This window comes from Columba livia, chromosome 8 (assembly GCF_036013475.1).
Source record: "Columba livia isolate bColLiv1 breed racing homer chromosome 8, bColLiv1.pat.W.v2, whole genome shotgun sequence".
Lineage (NCBI taxonomy): Eukaryota > Metazoa > Chordata > Aves > Columbiformes > Columbidae > Columba > Columba livia.
Genome location: NC_088609.1, coordinates 26081093 through 26107928, shown reverse-complemented (window position 1 = coordinate 26107928; position 26836 = coordinate 26081093). Strand labels below are relative to the sequence as shown.

The following is a 26836-nucleotide window of genomic DNA, read 5'->3' as shown; positions in this document are numbered from 1 at the left end:
AAAAAGTGTTATATTTCAACACTGAAACAGTTTAAGTGACTGAAAGCACAATGTGTAAGTAGTATAACTGAGGCTTGGCAGAACAGAATCAAATAAATAGCAGTGATAAGCAACGTATCTAACAATGTAGTCTCAGTGTCTTGTCATTACCACAATTATGCCAGTACAGTCAATCCCCATTGCCTTGACTTGATTCTGAATACATGTTTTTCAGAGGAGGACAGAGAAGAATCATTGAATTCAAAGTCACAGTTATTCATGGCTTTTTAGGAAAACAAGGTTATCCATTTATAATATGCTTTGTGCTGGGTAATACTAAAATGATTCTTATGAGTTCAATACCATCTGTAATAGCCCTCTGGCTATGCAAAACAAGAAGGGACTAAAGATGAAGCATTCCTTTCACAAATGAGAAACTGATTTACTACCTGAAGTGATAATTAATGCCATTCAGTTTAGTTTTGAGTGGGGATGAATAGGACAAAATGAGAATGCATGTTCTCGGAAAGCTTTCTTCTCGAAAAGGTTCTTTGCTATGTGCTGGGCAGACTGACAAACCTACGCCATCAGCAGTGGCAAGTGACAGCATCTGCCAGAATTGGCTATCCCATAGCAAATGAATAGGAAATGAACCACCTTTGTGGCTTAGTGACAAAGTTTGTATAGAGGCCAGGACAGACAGAAGCACATTCACTATACCAAGGCACGGTTATAGTCCCTATGCTACCATAGTCCACAATAGCAAGCATTTATTAAAGAATGTTCTTCAGGTAAAATTCACTTGCACAAAGATTTCCACTGGAGATGTGCCTGTTTCAAGATGTCAGTTTATTTTTTAGATAAATTGTTAAAATAACACTGAGGTCCTGGCATAAGCCTCCAGATGTTGTGCCATTCATAAAGAAAGCCTAAAATCCTTAGGTTGTGCCTTATGACTGCAGCTGTCCTGAGAAATCACTGCTGGGTTCCGAAGCAGCAGCCAGGACATCAAACAATTCTCACAGGAGATAAATTAGACAAGAGCCTTGCTTCTTCTAATAAATCTGCCATATAACAACACGGTAATATTCTTGGTACTTCCACGCTCCAAGATGCTCTGTAAGGGCTTTTGAACTAATTGCAGTGTGCTGAGCAATAGGTTAAGATGCCACATCATTCTGCCCCTCTGGCCACACTGACCAAATCTCTGTAAGCTTCCCTGACCTGTTCCTGGCTTTTCCAACAGCTCTTCATGTAATTCTTCTCTGATCCCCACTCAGCTTTTCTGATATCCTGACTTTTGCTGTATCCCTCATGAAGCTTTAATATTTGCTCTTCTCATTTGGCTCCTATTCTTTCTGTGCTTCTCTTTTACTTCCTCCTCCATGTAGCAAATACCAAAATACCACCTCCAGCTCTCCTTATTTCCTGCTCCTTTGACCTTGTGTCAGCTAGTACAAAATTGGTCTGATCCTGGCTGATCATACACTTTTCTCTGAGCTCCTATTTTGCTTCAATCCTGTCTTTCCCTTCTCCCTGGCATTTTGATCCTTTCTGCCTCCATTTGTCCTGTTTTGATCCACTTTCAGCTTCCCCAGAGCCTCTACAATCCTCCCTGAGCCTTCTTTTGCTGCCCTGATCCCTCCTCCACTCTCCCTGTGTGGCTCCAATTACGCTTGAACATATCTTTCTCCCTCAAAATCCTCTGAATCTCAGCTCTGTAACATGCAGTATTTTCAATGTGTACTGTGAAATCAGTGGGAATTTACCAAAGAAATAGCCTGCCACTACTGCCATAGAATAACTGAAAAAGAGGAAAAAAAAAGGTATTTACTACCCGTTCTCAACATTTATTTTTCAAACTTAAACACCTTATCTATTTTCATTGCATTTTGCCTACATTGTTAAGATATGGTCTTCTCATTCCAGTTTTAAGTAGACTCTTCTAAGTTTGACCCTACAATTCTCTACTTTTGCACAAATTACATCTTATTCTCACCATCCTTCAACCATTTTGATCATACAGGTACATGGCACTAGCAATGGATGTGCACAATGTGTGCCAGTGCAAGCTCCACTACCCACTGGAACTGAGGAGCCACGGATGCGGTGGCACAGTAACTCTGTGCCCTCTCTCTGCAGTCTCCTGTTCAGGTGGCACGTAACATACATCTGCTCATGATATCACAACAGGAGTTCAGCTGAACATCGATTCATTCTAAGACTGGACAAGGAAATATTTCTGCATGTGCCAGTCGGGCACAACAACTGGCTCCCCACTAAACACAATCACAATATTGCATGCCTTGTACAGATGTACATACTCAATAAACCAGAAACTCCTACAGTTCAAGTCCTCACACTAAGGTGAAGGTGCGATAACGAAGGCCTCTTGTCTAGCACTCACAGGTATTTCACATCAATAAACAGGAATTTTCCAAACAGCTAATGGTTCAAGTACATGTTGAGTTAACATTTTCCTCTGTTTAAGACTATACTGCATCAGCAAAAAAAACCAGTAAGGAACATTAATTATCAAATGTGCCAGTTTTGTGACTATTAAGTACCTCATTAGATTCAGTTTTGGAAAACACATTTATGAGCACTTTTATACAGGAGAAGATGACATATTTGGCATTATTTAACCCTTCAATATGATCCAAAAGAAGTTCATGTTTCAAATCTATTAATTTTTATTTTTTTTAATCAGCTTAATCTTATTTTGAGGGTTTTCTTAACATGCAAAATTTTAAATGGATTTTTAGCCATTCTTGAAGAACAGGCATTCTTAGAATGTTAAAAAAATAGCACTTTTGTTTTTCAGTTCAAATAAAAGTTGTCCTTAGAGCTGCTACATGATTTTCATTCACACCGACAGCATTAAAAGGTGGTTAAAAATAAAAAAAACCCATTGTCTACACATTGTGTATAAACATATATTCATAAACACCCATTGCTGACAACAACAGTTCTTTCCTTCTGTTCATATGAGCACATACAGAGTCAAATTTTTTAAGTACAATGTATTTCCCTTAGTCTGTCAGAAAGAAAACCTCATACTTCAAAGGCAAAAAAGAAAAAAAGAGAGAGCGCAAAATAAATTAAAACCATATTTAAGATGTATCATCTAGCCTAACCTTTACTCCATTAGGGAAAAAATGCCTGCAAAAAAAGATTAAATATAAATTTGCTTTGCTTTTAAACCCACTTAAGAAGCACCTATCCTATCTGTCCATATAAATTCCAATGGAAAACACGATGACATGCAATTACTAATCTCAATGTACACAGCTATGCCTCGGGGACTTAGTGGTTCATATTTTACTGTTCTGTAATCAAATACAGAACTAATGAGTAAAAATATGCTTCCCCCAATAAATTCCCAGCACCTGGACAAGTGTCTGACAGGGAAATGGAGGATGCTCACACAAAATTCATTCTGCAAAGCTATTAAAGTGTTATACTTGCCAACAAGTGTTCATTAAACAAGAATGAAGGATCTTTATGCCAGTTTCCTACCAAAGGCTTTTTAATATTTTAATGGAGAGTAAAGACTATTTATCTGAACTCTGATCAGTTAATGTTCAAATCTGTTATGAAAAAACAAGGAGTCCTTTATAATACCTTTCATAAAAATCCACTTTGCAATGCTTCAAATAAAGACGAAGAACTGTAAAAGATTATGTTGCATATAAACAAAATCAGTATCATTTTGAAATTATATGGTTATCCGTAGAGCTCCTTAGCACATTAGAATCATGTTGTATTTTTATTTAAAGAGTGGTTAGCAACACCCATGATACAAATGAAAAATAGTATTACAGATGACATCACTTATGCAAAAACATCTTCAGACTGCCAAGAAAAAAAAGCAAGTTTAATGGGACAGATGAAAGAAGTGGGAGGCTAATAGACTGTGCAAAGCTAGGCCATGTACCTGCTGGGGAAACAAAAGTGCTGCAAGGAGCGTGCAAGAAAGACTGGCTGACACAACGTTTGTCAAAAGGAACTGAAGCTTGAATTCAAATCAAAACCACATTTAATACAACCTACAAAAACAAAAGGACAGATCAAAACAGACCTTTAGAAATAAAAATATGGATCAATGCAAGGCTGGTGATTTTAGATTCAGAATAATATAGACCAGATATTTCTCCCAGGTTTGAGAGTGAAGAAAAAAAGTCATCACTTTCTCAAGGGTAGGTTTCTACCCAAGAGCAGAAGAAACAGAGGCCTGTTCCTCTATCACAAAATCCAGTTAAATGAGAAATGGGAGGCTCCCAGTTGCTGGCCCCAAATTCTTGACCCCAGATTTCTTAGACAAAACAGGCTTATGGTAGACTCTACTAACAGTGATGCATGTATCCATAAACAAAAGTACTGTATTGTGCAAAGAAGTATTTTTAAGATGCAAGAAATTTAGGGCTTAATAGGATGTGAAGTTGTCAGGAAAGGATTTGTGAGGTTGAGAGTTTAGTTTAATACTTATTAATTAGAGCAGAATTGGCAGCTACACACCTGAGGAGTGAAGTACCTCTGCCAATGGAACGCATTAACTGGCACGTAAACAAAAGAAGTACACACTGTCCTCTGATGTACAGGAGACGTGGCTTCCTCATCAACACAAAACTGACCTATGCGTGCTGAGCACGTCTAGTTCTATCTCACAAAGCTCAGACTAACTCTTGAGCACATATCCAGAGAAGCCTCCTGACATAGTATTGGAAAATAAGAAAATAATTACATTATCATGCAATGCTGCTCCCAATTAAGCTTTACCATTGATTGAACTAGAAAAGGGTAAGTACCCACAGATCAAACAGGTAACACCTTGTCTATTAATTGCTTCACTCAACAGTAGGTTTGTTTGATATTTGAAATAAGCTTATCCACATGAAAAGAAAATTTAAAAAAAATCTAAGATGCTCTTCCTCCATCATGTTTTCTAGTTCAAATACCGATACAAACATATGTGGTGTTCCTTTACGGAGAAAATCAATTATCAATAAGAACAATTTAAAGCAGATTCTTAAGCCAGTTATATTATTACCTACTTTGAGTACTACTGTCCTGGTTTTGTTAAAAACAAGACCAGTTTCTCTTTTAGTGAATTTTCCTTTCAGCTAAGTTCTTTAAGTAACTGAACTCTTCTGAAGTTGGCTGCATGTTTTTGCAGACAGGAGCTGGTAACATAGCAATGGTATGCAAGGTTACTGATAAAAACACACGACCCATAAGTGAGAGGGGTGTATTTGCAAGAAGGGGCGAACAGAAGAGGTGACTAAAATTGATCAACTAAGTATTCCATCCCATCCACGTCATACACCTTATAAAAGTGGGATATCATGAGGGTCTCGCCCTCTTCGACCACAGCCGGACCCTGAAGAGGACTTTGCCTGTCATGCCTGCAAATCTGAGGCCTGGTTCCACACCCTGCATCCCTGAATCCAGTGCTGGTTTGCTGCAGAGTCCAGCCCAGGACTTTTGAGTGCCTGCCCTCCAGCTGCCAGAGCAAAGCCAGCTCTGCAATGCTGCACTGTCATGGGAAATCCAAGATTGGTTTTGTATATTTTGTATTATTTTCTCTGTTTTATTAGCAGCATTAGTAAAGCATTTTAAACTTTTTTCCAACTTGAAAGTATCTCTCCCTTTTCCTCCTATTCCCTTTCCTTAGTGGTGAGGGCTGGGTGGGAGAGGGTTAACATAGAGCATCTGCCACCGTTTGTCACCCTGCAGTAAATGGTGACAACTACATTAATGCAGAGGTGTTTAGGTACATTCCAATGTCAGCCTTATAATACTGATGTAACATTGTCATGGCTCCACCAGTGACCATGAATGCCCTAGTGCATATGCCAACATTTTGTGGAATACCACTCTGTAAACCTTATGTTATTGTATTCATCAACTCCAAGTGGAACTTCAATTAAACTAACTTGGTAAAGTACCATGCACAATGATGAAGCTTTGTAAGTAATAGATAATGATGATCAAATAATGTGCGAAGGAAACACTTTGTCATATTAAACTTACATTTAAATAGGTGACACACAGCCCAATAAATTCTCTGCATGAGTTTAAACTACACTGATATCACTTATTCCACAGCTGTTCTTCTCATAGTCAGAACTCACATCCTGATTTTGTTGCTGAATACTTATTATTTCAGTTTCCCACCTTATTCTTGCTGGATTGAGCAGGTGATGGGGTGAGGGTATGTTATAGCTAACAAAAAGCTTAAGAAAATCAGTAAGACATAGCTGAGATCCATTGCACAAGTGGCACTGCTAGGTATGGCTGGCATATTTCCAATATTTGATTTATGTAGACTTTAATCAGTATGTACAATATCTCTTGCCCTAAAGCAAATCTAACGCGTAATCGTTCATATGCAACTCTATGTATTCATGATAAGTTCTAACACCAATCCCTGGCTTTTGTCATTCTCTACAGTGAAGTTGTTATATCATATGGTTTTTATTATGCAGAAAATAAGGACATTTTGGTGCTAATTATACTCCCTTCACATATTACACAATTTAATTGTAAAAACTAAGGTTTTCTACTGGTCAAATGTTATTTCTGAAGCTCTACAAAACATTTCAGTCATATCTATTCCTTGCACCTCTCAGTCAGACATTAATAACTCCTCCTTTTACAAATGGTCAGCTCAGCTATACAAATCTGTGACCACAGATAAGACACTAAGTAATTTTTTCATAGTAATACAGGTGTCTTGGCTGCATGGTCCTTCCCATAAACTTAAAAATATATGGCAAGAGAAGACTAAAGGGTCAGATTAATTTTATAGATATTTGGGTCAATACTTTGCTCTGAGTCATAACAGTTAGACACAGTCTAATTTTAACTCTAGAAGAGGCACTTTCGTTCCCCCTACCCCCCTTTATTTATTTACAGGGAAGGACTGTTCCACCAACAAACATTTTTTTAAAGGAAGGATGATTTCTTTAATCTATAACCAGGCTGCTTTAAATATGTAATCATGTTTGTTGTAAAATGTAATCATGTTTGTTGGCCCAGGATATTCAATGAATGAATACAAGATGACACATTTTGTCAGGAATAAGTGATAATCGCATAATAAAGTTAGAGTCAAAAGGCTACCATCAATTGCCATTCTGACATTCACACAGAAAGATGATCACACTCTTTACATACAACTCCACCAAGTAAAAGTGAACAGGAATTTTTTTTCCTCCCCAGTTTCCAGCAAGTCCAATAGACTGTTTTCATACCAAAAGCTGGAACAAAGATGAGGTTTGTCCCCACGTATTACAATGTCTTACCTTATAAGGAAGCTTTTGACAGCTTTAGATTAAATTCATGAAAGCTAATGAAGATTCCTCCTTAATACACATTTCTTTTTTCCTGTTTGGACTTGAAGTGACAACGCTACAGAAATACCCTGCAGGTTTTTATTTAAATAGCATCCTATAAAACAATGCCCTCTTGTCAGTCAACACTAATTCAGCAGAAGTCAAGCTATAAATCTGTCCAAAGGCCAGCAAAGTGCTTAACTTGGCACATCCCTAATAAAATTAGGAATGTGAGTTTATTACATGAACCTTAAGTAGGTTTGGCCAAGATATTAAGATTTTTGCTATTGGCAACCATGGCTAATGTGGATTGGTATTTTCATTATAACACACCCCACAGCATTTCTCAGTAATGTCTCAGGTTTCCAAATTGGACAATAATTTTCTACACTATCTGACACATCGCTAGGTGTTACAGATGAAACTCTGTCACTAAAGCTGCACACACTTTAACCGTACTTCAAGATGGTAAAGGCTTTTCTACTGAATAAATGAGGACAAATTAATTAATACTTCTGTTAATGTAACCTGATTTCACTTTGTTCAAGTAAAGAAGCACTTACAGGCTTTTAACCCAAGCTCAGATGCATTGTTTCAGCTCAAGGCAACTGAGAAGTGATTTATACTGTAATAAGCTGAAATGCACATTAAGAAAAACAGTGAGAACGTAGATTATACAGTCTATATTTTAGCTGTTTTTAGCCAAACATGCTCCTCAATGATATTGATGCAGAATGCCTCTTTAGAATGGCATTCTATAAAGCAGTCTCATGTTTTAACTCCCTTCTGACCATGTTCCACACAAAATTTTTACTTTATAGAACCATCTTTCCTGCGAGAGATAAAACAAACTCTGAGGTCCAGGAATGGAGATCATATCGATCACAGTCTCACCTGGCTAAAGAAGAACACACGATCACTGGCTTCTGCAGAAGCAAAGGCTTCTGGTTATCAGTGCCCGGCACAGTATGTGACACCAAGCCGCACGCAGCATTCCAGCCACAGAGAAGACGCTGCTTAAGATGCTGCAATATCAAACACATGAATGTGCAGAGTCACTGAAGTTCACTTCATGAAAAATACAATGTACTCTGGGAAGAAAGTATGATTGATGTCCCTTGAGCAGACTGTTTATCAGACAAACACATTTTGCAAACTTTGACATAAATTGTTAGTTTTCTTATCACACTGACAATATAAGAACAGTACCTCTGTAGAAACTTCCTGAAAACTCTTTAATGACCTCTAAACAGTGTTATCTTATCATAATCTGACTCTCCACTACAATACATCATTTACAAAGAGGTTAAAAGAAAAATTGATATTCAAAATATGGATTTATTTTCCATAGCTATAGACTTCAAGATGTGGCAAGCCTTCTCACGGAATAGTTATGATGCTGATAAAGCACTCAAATCTCTCTGTACTTGCAGTCATTTTGCAAGAAAAGAAAGAACTCCCATCTAAGAGTCTTAGGAGAAATGAGATGAAGATTTGCAGTTCCTAGGTCGTTGTATGTAAGCGTGTTACAACTTTGGCCACTTTGAAAGACAATTGCATGTGCAAATCCCTACTTGATGTGAGTAATAGAAAAATGTGATATGGTGCCATTTTGTTTGTGCAGTCAGCTTGTGAACACACCCAGCGACCTGCACGCAGAGGCCATAGCCAGCACACACAGAGATGTATCCAGAGAACTCTGCACACAGCCAGGCTATCACACAGTACACTGTATACTTATTTAACAGCCTAACGTGAGCTTAATTAAGATTTCAAATTTTTTAAAATACATTTTTGCTCAAAAAAACCCTCTAACTTATTATCCCTGCATTTGCAACTTATTTTAGTTGACCAAAAAAAAAGAATGCATACAGTAACAAATGTTCACCAAATTAGTGATTAGGAAGAGCAGATGGGATGCTTTCTACCTGAAACACTTACTCTAAGAATCAACCTCGTATAGCCTTTGACAGGTAAAATACCACATGATCTAAGTGACTAACAAAATGTGTAAATGTTTCCAACTCTGAAGAAAAAAAAAAGCAGCAATACTTTCAAAGGATCTGTCTAAAAGCAAAAAAAAAAATTATTGGAATTACTCTAAGTGCAATATCCAAACAATAAGTATTTTCATAGATGTTGTAAAGCTGTTCTTCAACCTAAGAAGATATAAAATACTTCAGGTACTTGTGTGAATATTTTACAGCCACGGGCATGATACTACCATCACAAAAAGGCTACATCTATCTGCTTATTAGCAGGGGAACAAAAAGTGCCTGTAACACACAGCTCTACAATTCTCCCATTTCCTCGCACCTCCTGAGGAGAGTCTGTTGGTACCGCTACAGTCCCAGCATGGCAGTCTTCACCTGGAGTGCACACGTGCTGAATGTGCCAGAGCAGCGTCTGAACTCCGCCAGGCACCCCGGCACCCACGTGCCTTTCGTCAGTTTTCCCCTGCAAGGTGAGGGTGCACTTGGATGAAAGTTGGCGTGATGAGAAAGGCACGTTCTGACCTCTCTGGAGGGATCCGAACTCCTGCATTTGTGTAACTCCAAACAGTGCCCAGCGTGGACCTCCGTTCAGACCAGAGCTCTGCAGAAGAAGCCACGTTTCTCTTCCAGGGCTATAATTAAAGCATCTCCCTTTTTCTGTGTGAGAGTTCTGCACAGCATTGCAGTGGATACTAAAAACCTCTCTCGATCTTTCTGATCCCCCTCGATATCTCATTAAATTGACAGACCACAGCCTATTACCATAAGTTCTGCCAATTGCACAGTGGTTCTGATCTAGAGAAGAACCTGCTTGATATCACCAACTAAACTAGTATTCCCTACTGACCTTTATCCGATTTACAAACCCTGCTCTCTCCAGGGATGAAAGGCCAGAGCATTGCTCCATGCTCCCCTCCATGGCCAGTATCTCATATTTGAAAATAAAGGAGGTAGAGAAACACAATAAATTTTGCTTTTGAGCTGGAAAACTCTTCCATTGAGCAACAGAATTTACTTCAGTTTAACAGGAATAACCATATGTGGGTCTAGACTACTTATGTTTTACAGCTCTCTTTAATTCCACATCTCCTTGCTGCAGACATTACAGGTATAAAACATTTCACCACAGTCTTTAATGAAGAGGTTTTTAAAAACCCACCCTTGTGCTGCATAGTAATTCCTATCCAAATTCCCAGCCATATTTTGAACCATGTGATTTTGGACCTTGTGGTCAGAAAACTCCACCGACATAACTAATTGAGACTGGACTGAAAGCTACATAATATAAAGCTGGGGAAGAAAAACAAACAGTGTCGCACTTTTAAGGTATAATCTTAGAGAGCGGGTATTATAGACAAGACAGAGGTTAAATTAAGAAGTACTTTAAAGCTGCCTTTAAAACTACAATAGTCCCCAATGTTTTGCTTGGAAAGAAGACAGTTAATTTCTCTTTCCAATACTCACCATCTGAATTACACATGTAAAACATCATCACATTAAACATATATATATATTGAAGAAAACCCCCCATAGTACAGTGTGTCATTAAACCACCTTAGTTATCAAAACTTAATGAGCTCTGAAATAGATACCACTCTGATACTGCAGGTCATAAAAAGATGTTACTTGTGACCTACATCATTCACATAGAAGAATTAAGAAATTAGGGCATCTTTGCACTTCTCATTCACTATTTAGCTGCCTGTTCACAGAATCTGACTCCTAAAGGCAAGGAAAAGCACCAGATCTGGCAGGTTTTCCCATGTTGTGAGGCATCATCACACAGAGTGGCCCAAGCTCCTTGACAAGCACACTTCTCACACAAACCACTGAGACGGGCAATAAGCAGCAAACTTCATTTTGGCTTAGGTAGGAAAAACATATAGTCTGGCTTTTATTGTACAACATAACATGATATAGAAGATCAAGTGGAAATAACAGTCCTCTAAAAAGTAATGCCTAGCATGCAGTCTATAGTGCAGCTGCAATCACGTTTAGCATTTGCAGAAAAATACAGTTACTGATTACCTGATCAGTGTGGTAAAATTGCTGAATTGAAATAAAACCACCAACGAGATGAAGCCATGGGGTCACCTCAGACCCAGCCACCAGCATCACCTACAACAGGCACCAGCACAACTCTCCACCCATGTCTGAGCACTGGTGGAACACATCAGGCCTACAGCATACTGTGAAAATCAAGTCCCTGTGCCTACTAGCTCAGGCTGCTGAAGACAGAACCCATCATTTACTGCCTCCAAGTCTCACAGTTAATTTGGAGAAAGCTGAGAAAATAGAGAATCTGAGCACGGCACAGGTGCAAACAGGGACCCAAAGAGGCCTCTGTTGTGGACAGAGAACTCACTGACAAAGCCAGTGTCTGGTACCTGAAGGGACAGCCAGCATCATGATTCAGATGCACTTTATCAAGTCCACATATGTACAGTGACAAAATGGGAGTGCTTCACTTCTGTCTAGGCTTTGATTCAATTATCTTTGGGGAGATTAAGGGAAGAGAAAAACAGGGAACAGATACATGAAATTTGCCTTCCAGGCTGTTTAGATTCCAGCAGGAAGTACTGTTAATTCACTAATTCTCAAATACCAAATACCAACCTTCACAGCTCTCCCATAGACATCCAGCATAGCATCTCTTCCAACGCAACCTCCTAGCTGGGTAATTCAAATCAAAGCAGTACATTGCTGGTACTCTCTGTAAGTCAGAAGCTTCCACCCACCCCCTGTTTCTAATGATAATCTACCCCTGTCCTGTCTGCCATCCAATTTAAATTAAAATCATCCCTTTCTCCTTGAAGAAATGTATATTACATCCCTGCAAGAAAATGAAATTATGTCCAATATATGTACAAATCATCACCTGATTATAATACTACAGCATATTTTAGAGTAGTCCAGTGAAAACTCTCCTGGTTAAAGAGAACAAAATCACCTGAAGAGCCAAGGGAAACCTTTGGAAAGATTTGTCCCTTAGATTCCCCTAAGTAAAAATAACAATAAGTTTAAAAAATTCCATACAGAAGCAGAAACACTGCTAAGCTATAGAATTCCATCTTGAATATGCAAATACCACAGCCCAGTCTTATGTCAGCTTGAAAAGATAATGTCATGCAGAAAATTAAGAACATCTGATGAAATAATGTTATGAAAAATAGTTTGAGAAAGCAACTTATTGAATGCAAGCTTTATATATTTCCACACCAAAACACAGGTGTCCAGGCCAAACGTAGAAGATTTTAATATTTTTATGACATTTTTCTTTTCCTTCATAGAGAAGCAACTGGGAAATAGAGGGGTATAAAAGTATATTTTTAATTAAATCTTTAGAGGTTGGTTTATTGAAAGGAACTAAATCTTTCATCACTCTATTCATTTAGTGGCATGAAATTAATTTAATGTTAATGTGGATAAATAAGGCTGCCTTTAACATTCACTTTCATAAAGCTAATGTCCCACTGCATCAGAAGAGCCTGACTAAAAAGCGTTATGTAGATGTAGATGTTATGTCTTTTTTCCCCTTCCCCATCCTCCCTCCTGCTCCCACTAAATCAAAAGACCTTATAAACATTTCCTCTTGCCTCTAGTTTCCATCCAGAAAACTCAAAAATTACAGCAGCTTTAGCACAGTAAAACTACTGCATTTCAGAACCTTCCCATGCACATAACAGGCTTTGTGGACCTGAGAAGAGAAGCATCTTCATGGGAAGCAAATGTGACAAACACTTTATTTATCCTTTTTCTTTCCTCTTCTGGAGATGAGAAAGGGAGAGTTGCAATTCAGCAAATTCCTGTTTGTAGAACACTTTTCAAAATGGCTTCTTGTTCATTTAAAAAAACTATAATTGCAGTTGCATAGGGGAGAGCACTGACTAATAAAAGGAGTTGGTGAAGAGCATGTTGAAGCTCTGAATCTCCTTAACAGTGAGGAGTCAATTCCCCCTGCCTTGCATGAGAAGACAGCAGTGAAGTCTCACCAATGGTGCTGCGCCTGGTTAATGGGGTAGAGAGCTGACAGGGGCCCTTTGCATAGTGGATTACAATAGGATGAACGATCTGTGCTGGATGAATTGTTATCAGAGAGTTCCTTGAAACATTATGTAAAGTTACAGCCTTGTTAAACCACATTCTTGGAGTCTCCTCTTTCTTCCATCAGGGTCTGGGACAAAAAAAATGTGAAAAGCAGGAGAAACTATAACTACAGTTCCTGAGTTTCTACAACAGTTCTGTTTTCTGATGTTGCTTCTCCAGCAGAAGAGAAAGCCTGACAAGCTTTTACTGGAATAGAAGTTATTGTACTAGCTTTATGGAAGGAATTAATTTTAGGAACATAGAGGAAAATGAAAAAATGAACAACATGCAATTAGCTTACATAACCAAACCAGTCCCATTGTCTTACTACCTTTAAATGCCTTAACCTGTTCTTTTATTATTCCTTCCACCTGAAAGCTAGGAATGCTTTGAGTAGAGCAATAAAAGACCAATAAAGCCCTACATTAAAAATATTACAACTTCTAGATTGCCACGTTTCAGCATTTTTTTGTTTGTTGGGGCCTCTTTTTTTTGTATACTTCAGAATGTCATTCTGACAAGGTCAAGTGACAATGACAGAGGCTCAGAGAACAATTTTAACACTGGAAAAGGAAATTTGATTAATCAAAGAAACAAATTATATCCCTAAAATTTGACCTGTCCTATTCTACTTTACTCCCTACCTCTCCACCTTTTTCCATCTTGACTTCAAGCACTTAAGGATGCATCATTACATTCTGCACCTTTCTGCTTGTCCAAGGCAAGGAAAGGAATAAGAGGATGAACTTGCCCTGTGAGGTCACTCAGCAATTACTTTTTTGAAAACACAGCACTTTCTCTGATAGCACCAACATAAAACTGAAGGCTGAATGGGTTGGGTTAGGAAAGTTTTTAGTAATCTTGGCAAATAATGACTTGTGTTTAGAAAGAGGCCACAGCTCTTCTCATGCACTGTGACACATGACAGCTCCTTGTGCTCACCTAGTTAAGAATCCTGCAGATACAGTCTCTATCACAGCAATGGATTTGGGAGGAATACAGTGTAGATGACACTTATTTCTACTAATTATAGAACTTTATTCAGTTGTATGCTCCACATTTGTGGTCACCGTTGACTGCACAGCCAGTAATGAAACACAAAATGTCCAACTTGTAACTATTAAGCATACTTCCAACAAATGTCATAACTTTAACCCTGGAATTTCCTGTTTCTTCCCCTGTTCAGGAGAACAGGATGGCACAGCTAGGCTGGTGGGAAGGAAATGAGGCAGTGACATGCCTCCCAGGAGCTCCACTGACCCCAAGAGCAGCATGCCAGTAGTCCCAGTAGGTACAGGTGTGCACAGCAAACCTGTAGTCCCATGAAGCTGCACATCCTGAACCCAGGGCTCTGCAGCATTTGCACAAGAGACCCAGAGAAGCTCTTACTTGTTCTTTTGCTGCAGCCAGTCACTTCCAAGAGAAATCCAGCATCACAGCACTTCCATAAATGCAGACTTGGCCAGTTCACTAAAACCAACAAATCGAACTAAAAAAACCTTTCACTGTGTAGCATGAACTATGTTGAAGAAAGTGTTAGAGGTGAGAGAATCTTTCTTAAGTCTTCTCCTTTCCTACCAGACAGCACAGTTTCTTTCTCAGAATCCATGTCATCATTCAGCTGGTTCTTCTGGCAAAGCCAGAATCCAGAACAGAACCCTTATGAAAAAGAAACCAATAAATTAGAGCTCTTTGTGAGCAATTTGCTGTTAGTTCTCTTCTCCCTGCCTATTAAGATTCTTTATTTGCTTCACCAAGAGATTTCTGCTGACAAGTCTATTCATTTACTACTAGCCTAGATAAAATGTTAATAAACAAAATGTCAAAAAATGTATTCATATGACTTTCCCCTTGTCACTGGGCTTGTTATTACAGGGACCGAGGAACTAAACATTAACATCTGGTGAAATCAGGATGCTTGTTTTCCCCCTGAAGACTAGGCTCTATTTCAGGCTTGAAAACAACTTGTGAAAGAACTATGCAAAGTTTCCATATTTCTCTGTCAGGCATGCACAGACAACCCTCCCACCCCACTAATTTCAGGAACTGTGCCACCTCTCATCAAAACACCCTTATGGAAATACATTATAGAACGCTGCACTTCCTATAGGCTTCCTATAGCATCCCACAGATGTTTTACAGTGGGATCATGTTCCATTAAACTCTGCAGATTTGTTGTCATTATTCTAAGTTGTACAGAATCAAACAGAAAAACTCTCTGGAACCTTCTTTCACCCTCTTAATTTGTGCTCTATTAATTCTCTAACTCCCTCCCATTAGGCTGGTGTGGAGGAATTGTGTCAAATGTGCTCTTTGGTTGGGCACTCCCAAGGGAGTCCTCACCTCTGTGTGAATGAAGTTCAGGTGTACAGATGGGGCACCATCCAGAAGTAGCCACCCCTAAAGAAAGACACAGCTGAAGACACCACTATGAATTAAGGAGTCCAATAGTGAAGGCTGTAGACAGCTAGCCATTGGGAGCTAAGTGAGAGAATCTGTCATTAACTGGGCATAAAACATCTAGGTAGAGTGCCAAACTGAAAGGACTCCATGCGAGATTTTCTGTGTTTTCTCTTCAATCTTGACCCTTCAGAAGTTCTCAACAATGTAATTTTCTTTATGCAAGACTACTTGTTCAGCCTCTTTGAATAAACACACACTCAAGATGCAAGACAGGAAGCAGTGGGGAGTCACAGGTAAGATACTCCTTCTTCCCTCACTCCCCAGTTCCTTTTAACTGGGAACATATGATCCCTCAGCAATAGCTAAGTGTTTTGTGGCGTTGGCAGGAGCACATCTCTCCAGCCAAAGCTGTCACTTGTCCTAATCTGATTAGCTAAACATATCCAGAATGAGATGGATGAGAAGTGCAGCCTCACATGCTTTCACATGTGGAGGCAGAATTCCGCAGTGAGAATGGCTGAATATTTTACATTTGGAGTGCATCTTGTGAACCATTCAGGTGAGAGGAAGAAAAAGCAGATCTGAACACTTCCTTCTTGCTTGAACTCTAAATAAGACACCTACAATACCAAACAGAAAGGTACCCTCAGGGCACTTCTATACATTTATTATAAAACAATGATTAAAACAATTATATGGAAATTAAGGATAATAGGGAACATTTGTCTTCTTCTCAGTCAAACAGTAACACAGCCTAGTTCAACAAATAGCTTCACAGCTTGAGGCACGCTGCATGCAAAAATGATAAAATGGCTTGGGCTGACAGGACAGCCCGCATGGTTCAGCTCTGTTAGGGGTGTCTCTCAGACAGATCTGTGAAAGAGGTCATTGCACTGCACTATTACTCCTAATCCGAAAAAAATAGCAAGTTTTCTCACAAGTTTCCACAACCACACAGATAAAAAAAAAAACATAAACACTGCCCTTATTCACAAGCTCAGAATGCTAAAGAACCAACATGGTGAAAATAATGGAGCTTTTTTCCCCAAAAAATTTTCCATTCTTTTCCCCTCCTCATTCCACCCACAAAGGGCAGTTCCTAAATGATTCTGCTCTTTACAGAGCTTCAGAATGTACCGCAATTTTCTCCTAGTTATCAGTGCCACACCTATGCAAGTCACTTTACTTCTAAAGGAGTGTAGTTTAAATATAAAATCAGAGTGATGCTATGACTCCAGTTACCTCATTTGATTAAAGAAGCTTCTCTTTCGGAGAGTAACTCCTTTTACAGCAATAGGGTTGGTAACATTCCAATTTGGAAACAACTGTTCTGGTGGCACCACTTGACATCCTTCTATTATTATAATCCAGAACATTTCTCACCACATAATTTCAAAGATAAGTCCAAGCTTAACTTTTATGTATGAAACTTCAAAGCTATATGCTACTCTTGGGAGAGGCTCTCTTCAAATAGGAGAGGTTGCAGGGAAGAAGGGACAGAGCAATAACACAAAAATGACAAGTTCAGAGCAGCCTCAATGTTATAAACACAATAACTGGAAGGGCTGAAGGGGTGGGGGAAGGATGATCAACAACTAGGAGAAAGTAAAAAGTCACCAAAACTCAGATTTTATCAATATTCACCTAACTTATTACTATCACTAGCTTTTCTTTCAGGAATGGTTTTCCACAGCAGCCGGAGAGAAAAATATTGATATCATTTTCATAGTTTTTGGAATGTAAATAAAATAAGCTTTCTGCTTTCAGTTCAGAGAACCTGTGAATTATTGAGTAACAACACCCTCTGAGGTACATTAAAACACAAGGCTTTCATTACTGCTGAACACTACTTACCTGAAAGAATCTTATTGGTTAATTAGAGATTTTTTTAATGTTGAAGCAATAATCACTGTTATGATTACAAATCAAATTTTAAAGTTTATCCAAACAATAAAGCAAATATTTTCACAAAGGCAACATAATGCTATAACTTTTTTCCTTTTACATTGAATAATAATGTCATGAACAGCCAACTTGGTGTTAGCGAGTTCATCTGAGTATGACAATATTACTCAAATAAAACTGTAGCACAGTTTGTCCCACAGTGAGTTTAAGTGTGACCTACCCTGTTAAATCAACAAGAAGTCCTTTTCCCTCCTCTTTTACAAATGTTTTGAATATAACAATTCATCTGGATTTAGGGGATTAAGAAATCACTGTCCACAAAAAAAACCTGCAGAAATTTTCATTAGTTCTTTTATGAGTTTGCAGCAAATACTCTAGCTGTGAACTTTTATGAAGCTATAAATATAAAGAACTTTCTGATACTGGTATGATGATAATTCTAAATTTCCTCTTTGCAGCTGCAGTTGATCCCCTGTATTTGGTTAAAAAAAAAAAAATAAAAAAATCTCTCTTTTTGTGATTTAACAGAGAGAGTTGGCTCAACTACCGTACTGCCTTTGAGCACTCTGAGTGGAAGATCATGAATTAAACCCACATGGTGACACAACCCCCCCTCCCCACCTTTCCCTTAAGGTGGCTATAAAATGTCAGTAGAAAGCCATGCTGTTTATTTTACTTAGCATTCGATTCTGTAAGTAAGTAAATGAGTTTCTAGTGGGGCTTAAGCGCAAAGCATATCTTAACAACCAGCTCCCTTACATCACTAAACTTTTATTAAACTCTGCCATAAATATTAAATCAATCCTTAAATGTTTAAACTTCATACTAATGGTAAAGAATAAGAACATGCAGATAAGCAACAGACTTGCTGGCAACCTGTCCCTGAAAGAGCAGAATGTTTGATCTACTGACAGCTTTTACAAAACTTGATTTCCCAGGGGATTTATCTTTTGGGAAGAAAATTTAAGAAGGGAGTTTGTCTACATTTTGCTAGATATTCCAGAATCGCTATGGTGAACAGTATTCCTAAATTACTCTGATAGATTCGTTTGAATACTGTCGATACATTTCACTTAATTGCCTAATAAACACAAGGAAGACTCATTTCCTCCCAATATCTTGGGGAAAGAGCCCAACCTGAGACAGAAAAGATCTCATTCTCTTGGCTTTTGAGTCCCTAGACCAATACTGGTGCAGTAAGGAAGCAGTCTGGAATAAAAGTCTTCGAGTAAGAGAAATGGGTGTGCTGGCCTGCAGTTACTGTCCTAACAGCACAGTACTTGCTTTTCTTTGCGTGATTAGGTTCTCAGGAGCTTGAATCAGAACAAAAGGTAAAGTAACCAGGCTGCCCAGATACGTGCCAAAACTCCTTGTGAGACCAGTTTGCCTTGGGACAGATGTGAGCCAACACAACTCAAGATCAGCTTAAATAATGAAAAGTTATCAATCATGCAAAAGAAAGCCACAATTAGACACCCACTCTTTCTATCTGTATATCTAAGAAGCTGAATATAATGTCATTATTCACTCTGTTTGAGATTATGGAATACAGTCAGGGAGCAAACTCTGCAAAATATATACTTACTGGACTGGACTAATGATGGCTTCTGCTCTAAATCTGAAGAGCTTGGCTGGAGTCCTGCACTCAGCATAAAATGAATTTCAGAGCTGCTCTGACCAGCTGTTATCTCTGTCCACTGATGGGAAGTGTGGGGAGCCCTATGTGTCCTTTGCTTCCATTTATGGTGTGTTTTCCTAGGATACAAACAAGTAATGTAGCATGTTTGATGATGTAACTAAAAAGAGACAGTAAACAGCTATCAGTCCTATTTTTCTCAAGTGTTATTCTGTCATGATCCAAAAAGTTTTGCTTTGCAATTTAAAAAAAGAAAATATGTTGTGAAAGAAACATAAGTAACTTCAGTGCTGAGAACAGAGGGTCTGTGTCTCTCTTTCTACATCTCTTTTACAAAGCAGATCACAAACCTGAAACATTGGAGAATTCTTATTTGCTACTATTTTAATAACTGAGACATTTATCTCTACTCAAGTACACAATTTTCCAAGCTTCCTTTGGAAAAAATACAATTGTAAGGTGCCTAAAAGCATGTTATTACTGAACAGCATTTTATTAGGTCCACTGTAATTAAAAATAGGGTCACATATATGGGAAGTAATCCAGGTGCACAGGTGCCTCCATTTGTCTGCTTTACAGTGTTAGACGTGGAAAGTTCAAGAAGTACATAGATATAACTTAGAAACCTAATTAGGCCATTAGAAGTAAACTCCATTAAAAAAAACCCTTCAGCTTTAACGATAAACTGCAGCCATTTCAAATTTAATACTGCACTACCAAGTAATACTACCATTGAACAATTCCACATTCTGTAACATAAGGCGAGACAAGACAAATGAAAAAGTGCGATTGCTATTTTCATTATGATGTGCCTTTTTGGGAGGTATAGTATAAGCCTCGTATCACTGACACTAATTATGTTGGCATCTTATTGGCAGTCACAATTAGACAAGAAGTAGAAATTCCTAAGAGCAAAACAAGTTCTTGGCTAGATTTCTTCAGCCCGATAAACTTCAGACTTTTATTTATGGCTAAATTGAAGCTGGATGTCAAATCTCGGTCCCTTAGAACAAAATCTTAATAATTAACTGGCAAAACTGAACATGATCGTTTCTGACACACCTACACTGGTAATTATTGCTTTGAGGCCATTTACTAATGAAATTAATGTATTCATTGCCCTAACAAATTAGCATAACTCATACATAATGCCCCACATTTCAAGACCTTCCTAGAAAAACAAGACTTAATACCACAGAATGAAATGGCAAGGGCATTACATGGAGACAGCATTCACTGAATTACTACATGTTCAAACCACAATGGCTAAGTGTTAGTTGTAAAGCAAAATGTAAACACAATGTAGGTATTCAAACCATTAATAGTGTAGTCAAGAGTGTACAATCAATGATTATCTTTGCACTTCAAATAAGCACATATTACAATAGCAGTAACCATGGAATGTAATTAACTGTCTACTTTTAGAGATCTGAAGTATGAAAAGGAGGCAGCACTGAAGCAGTTTCTTCCTCCTCACATTCATAATAAAAACAGTATGGCTACTGTGTTGTTGTTGTTGTTTTTTCCCCATATTTCCATTCAATTCAGTGCCTGGAAGTGGCTATAGGAGCCACAGAGTCAAGCAACAGTGACAGACAGGATTAAATGCATTACCTTTGGAAATGACAAAAATATCAGCAGCAAACTACTGCCTTTTTTTAAGCAGTAAGATTCACTTTGGTTTGCCAAAGCAATTCCCAAAGATCTCTACCTCATCATGCAGAACAGAGGTCAGGGGAGCAGACCAGCATGTGGCTAGATGCAGCCCCAGTTCGCTGGAGGGCAGGGGTGGAAAGCACAGCTGCCGTGCTGGCTCACCTGGCAGCCTGGGGACTGCACCGGGACCCCCAGGCAACAGCCCTAACATGCTGCCACTGGCAGAGAACTCGCAGCCTGCGACCTGCAGAGTACCAGCATGAGGCTGATCACCTGTGAGGAACCGTTGCTTTTGGGTAGGAATAAGGTGTTTATATACTTCAAATGATGAATTTACTTTGAAGGAGAACATGGGGGCAAAACCACAGTGGGCTCGCAGAAAGTCAGTTAGGACTCTGCGTTGCATAGAATTCATGCCTGGCGCAGCGTGGGGGCTGAGAGCTAAGGATAAGTTGAACAGGTCTGCCTGCCACACAACTGAGGAGCCAGGCCAGGCTGCCAATAATAGCAAAGTTACTTTGCCTGTGTTCTCTAGAATTGTATAAAAGTTATTTCCTCCTGAGAAGCACCAAACAGGAAAATATTCTTACAGCACCCTCTTTTCTCCTTCTACACAAGCATAAATGCACAGGAACACAGAGCTCCTCAGTAGATCTTCAACTGCATCCATAACTATTGCTACAAAGGAAAGCAAAAAAACCCCGAGGGGAAAATCATGGAATAATCACCTCAAGCATGGAGATTCCTTGGAACCCCATCCACACGTGTTTGGTGTTTGTATCCTGCCCACAAGCATTAAGTTTCACATCTTATTTTATTAATGTTTTTATTCTACTCAATATAATTTAGATTATCTCATCACCCATACAAATGTCTGATCTTTTTCAATCCTCTTAAGTGCCCGGTTCCCATAACATCTTATGGCAACGAGTTCTATATACTAATCATGAGATGCATGCAATTTCATTTGACCAGTTCTATATTCCTTGCTCATCAAGTCATTCTCTTTGTGCTCCCTTCCTTTTTAGAGTTCTTCATTTTGCATCTTTAACCCATTTGAATTAAAAATCCAAGTCCCTCCTACAGTAACATCTTTCTTTGACTACCTCTGGGCTTCTTGAGTTTAACTTTACATTTCTTCACTTTATTTTTTTTTTTTTAAGAAAATTACCAGAACACAAGATAACATGAAAGATTTTTCTAGCCCATCAAATTTGCTTTAGGCATTGCAAACATTCCAAAGCACATTTTAGAATGGTTTCAACAGTCCAGTGGTGGCTTCCCAGTGTCAAACCACTAAGGCTATTGCGCTCTCTCTCTCAAAGACAGGCAACCTAATTATACTGTGGCTACTATTACTAAGTATAGATAGATAACTTGAGGCAATTCATGTATGACTGAGAGCTCTCCATTTGCGCCTGTCTCAAGAACTTGCTGATCTTCAGCGTAATCATCTGAATTGTCAAGAAACTGGTTCTTTGAACCTTGCCCTGTTGTCACATACAATCATTTTATAGATGGGTAAATGCTACCTGTTTGATATTCCCCACAGCTACGCAGGCAGGAAACAATTTTCATTCACACTAACCCTTCTTTACACTCAAGCAGTAGGTATCTACACATTTCTGTCTACATTATATCATGCCAGAGCAACAGCAAGCAACATCAGTGATAATAAGAATCAGGTCTTCAGCATCATTCCATTGAGCAGACTGCAAGTAGTAAAAACTCACCATTAAATTGGAAGAAAATTCACCAAAAGTAAAGATAATTCCATACCAAAGAAACCACACAAACTTCAGGATATTCCTACAACTTCTAAAACCACTATAATAGAAGAACAGCAGTTCCTTGTCAAATTCTTGTATGCCCTTTCATTGAGAACATTAGATGTCTGGATCACAGAAAAGCTACACCCCATCCTCATGGCTGGTCTGTTCTACATCATTTACAGCCATGTACTGAAATATTCCAGCATCTGATCTATTCTGTCCAGCTAATAATTATGTACTGCAATATTTCATTCGTATCAACAGTTTGAGTTGCACTTACTTTGCGAAGGTCAGTCTTCCTCCATCCCCAGGCACTCAGTTCACCTACTTTTGACTTTAAGCCTCTCATTGGTATAGAGATTTTAATTTTGGCAGCATGCTTACTTTTAGTTAATTCCTTTGTCTGACATGTTGTTGCTTCCCTCAAATATGCCTCTGCAACCTTTCTTCCTCCAGGTCAGCTGTAATTTCTGTCCTATCATTTACTACTGGATACAGGGTTACCTTTGTATTGCTGACATTCCTAGCAGATGTCTTTGTCTGACCCAAGTGCTCCTCACCACCTGTCACCTTGCTTCCAGGTTTAGCTATAAATAATCCTCCCCTTGCTGGTTTGACTATAAATAATCCCCACCCTGTCGGTTTTTGGAGTCACCTGTTTCCAATCTGGGTAAGGTGGAGCTTCCCTTTCCTTCACAGAGTTACAGTTCCCTCTCCTTATTGTGCTAGCCATACAGAAATCTTATCACTGCACAAACCCATAAGTATGACAGAAACATAACAGTAGGTCCCTAAAACAAATCTTTTGCCTATTCATCTACAATTTAATCCTCTCATATCTACCTCCCAAAGTTACCAGTACCCAGCTGCACAAGAGGCACTGGGGCTGTGCTAATGATCAAGTTCACTTGTGCTTACCTTGCTTGCCACAGAAGGGCAAACACAGCTGTCCCATGGGCAAGTCCCACAGGGAAACCTCAGCTATACCCCCCTGCACACAGGAATGTGTGTGTGGACCAGGGCAGGTCACAGGGCTGTGGTTCTCTCCAGCCTTCATTTGTTCTAGCCCACATGGCCCTGTATGTGCCACAGTCAGGAACGGGACATGAAGACCGAAGGAGTCCTTTCTGCAGAGGACCCCAATCTCACCTTCCTGAGACTGCCTGAAGCAGGACATGTTGAGGATGTCTAAAGACAATGTGGATAAGAAGCCATGATCTTGTGAGCTCTGTAAGATGCAGGTCTTTCCAAGCACAGGTGTTTTGCAGGTTTGCTCTATGAGCTGCAATTAGATCCTGACTGACACCTGTCTGACGTATTCAGGAATTGTTCCCCTGAATCTCATGCACCTGGTGCTCAGAGTAACTGGTTTTCTCTTTAGCACTCACCATGTAAACCTCAACATTTTAACACACATTTTGCACATTTCAGAAGCAAACAAATGCACTAAACTACCACAGTAGTTTGGATATCAACTGTAGTGGATGACATGGTACCTTGGTGTACTTTTTTTTTTTTTTTTTTAAGATAAGGCAGAGGAATGCTTCAGTCAGAATAGGGTGGCTAGTATAAAATTAAGATAGAATTGTAGAGTCAGTCCACATACTAGCAGCCAGGATTTAAGAGGCTGTCTATCGACAGTTCCTACAGGACGGAAGGGAGAAAACAAACAAACAAGAAACATGCCAGCCCCACCAAAAAGAAAAAAAAAGTGTGTGTGTATATATATATATATATATATATATATCTCAAACAGCCTAACAGAAGTTAAATCCAATTGAAAGAGGCATGTAATATTTCTTAATGGACAATCTTCCAAATTTTGGCAAATCACTTTTTTGGGCAGACTGCTCCACATTCCTCTTTTTCAGAAAACAGCAGGTAGCTATACCAAGTAACTAATGCTATCTTTCAAAGTTTTGGCTCAAGACTGCCTTACAGAGAAGGAGGAAGAAAACAAGCAGTGCCAGAATTGGACTTGAGAAAATACTCTGTGTTTATGGCACCCTCAGGAAAAAGCAATGATTGTAGCAGTAGCAATAGGCCACCTGAAGCAAAATAAGGAAGATGTGAGAATTAAAGGGGAAAGAAAGTGCCGACTGACTTTCTCAAAACCATCAAAGACTCAACTGGGGCCAAAAGAAAAGCAATGGATTTGCTGGGGTGTGTCTTTCCTCACGTCTTCAGTAAAAATTTTGAGGAAAAGCAGAGATTAAGGAGTAACCAAGTCTGTGGAAAATTGCTGGTGAGAGAAAGCACAGTAAAATCCTGAGAAGATATAGATGTATAGATGTCTGTATTCATTCAATGACACCATGCCACTTCCCCTGCAGTGAAGGCCTGTACTTAGTGACAGTACTATCTAACCTAGACAGAGGCATTCCTGCTTATGGGGTTAACTTGGAGAGAGCCGAAGTGGGCAGTGATGTTCCTACATACAACTGGAGGCACTAACAGTGCAGAGCTGCAGGAACTCTGCGTGACCTCAAAGGCTGTACATACAAGTCTTGCCTGCAAAACCCGTGAGAACTTTTCCTGCTATGATTATAAACTTTACTAAGTTAGACTCTCACAGAGTTATACAACCCTACGTGGTACTTAATGAAGTGCTGGATGTAAGAAAAATAACTGTAATGTTATTTTGCCCCTGGTATGCTTTGCCTTATAAGGATTAAACCTAGAGCTAATTCACTTGCATTTTGTTGATCTCTATCATGCTGCAATAATAATACTTAGCACTTTATAGCACTTTTCACTTATAAAAAGTGCTTTGCAAACATTATCTAATTATTAATTTTCACAACAGTCCTGTGATACAGGTATACAGGTCAATTCAATGTTCTGTTTTAATAAACTACTAGCACTTTAGTAAATTGAAAAGTATAAAACACATTAAATTCACTTAAGAGAAACAAAAGTTAGTGAACAAATTGCAGTTCACCCTACAACATTCTAGGTGGGCAAAACACATAGCAAACTGTCAGGGATCACCACCTCCGAGGCCAACAGAGGACAGTTGATGCAGCAAGTATTTCAATTAAGTAGCTGAGAGACTCCTTTTTTTCAGATGACAACATGAATAATGTGAATGAAGAGGGACTCTACCAGAGCAGCTAAAGTCCATTGACCAAGACTATACTGTACTAAGTTCTGTACAAGCACAACATTGTAGTTCCTACCTTATAATGTTTGAGATCTAGGTACAAAACAAGGGACAAGAGATGGGGAATGGGAGGAAATCAGTACAATTAAGCAGTAACCATTACTATCCAAACTATCGTTGACTACACAAACACATGTAGAGCCACTTTACGCCAGTATACTCGCCATCTCATTAGTCCTCTGTAGGTCTCTTCATTGATACGCCTCAGAGTTTGGTTGTTTGTGACCAAAGACGGGACAAGAGTTTGGCATTTGCTAAATGCATCATCATACAACTTAGTTATATAATCACAAATTGAGTTTTCAACAAGGTCACTGCCTCAAGCAGTGCATGGCATGTGCTGTCTGTGGGACGCACCAGTGCAGGGCAAGAGGCGGCTGCCTGAGGATGAGAAGGGCTGCCCATGCATCACCATTGCCCAGGTTCAGAGCTATGTAATGAGTGAGGAATGCAAGAAAAAACAACGAACAACCAAACCAAACCAAACAACAACAACAAAACACACAAAAACCCCCAACCCTCAACCACAATCTCCTACTTAAGGTAGTTTAAAAGTTGCCCTGAAGAGTTTGGAGTCTACACCTGCTTTTGTCACAAGACAGACTTGGAGATACAGGACAAGTTTCTTAAAACTTAAGTTTTTCACACAAGGTCATCTATCAATTGTATGTTCCTCACATGCTCAGTGCCTGACTTTAAACCTGGCATAAAACCTGGGGTCTACCTTGGTCAAAGTGCTCATGACTCACAAATACAGCTTTCAGCTTACTATCCAATGTTAAATATTTTAAAGAAGATTGGAGCAGGATGTCTCAGCCTGGGTTCCCAAATTAGTAGATACTTTCAACCTTGAATGACTGTGTCCCAGTCTCCATCTGTCAAATGAGGACAATAATTCCTCCTCA

At 39.0% G+C, this 26836-nt stretch overlaps 1 protein-coding gene across 49 annotated transcripts in view; it reads right to left on the bottom strand.

Moving 5' to 3' along the window:
• Window positions 1-26836, bottom strand: part of LOC135580042 (uncharacterized) — a 494152-nt gene that overhangs the window by 139613 nt on the left and 327703 nt on the right. Inside the window, exon 21 of one of the 49 annotated variants that reach the window (XM_065071193.1) lies at window positions 19290-19459. The exons of the other annotated variants lie outside the window; for them this stretch is intronic. The gene's annotated coding sequence lies outside the window, so the exon portion shown is untranslated. The remainder of the gene's footprint in view (window positions 1-19289; window positions 19460-26836) is intronic. 49 annotated transcript variants of the gene reach the window in all.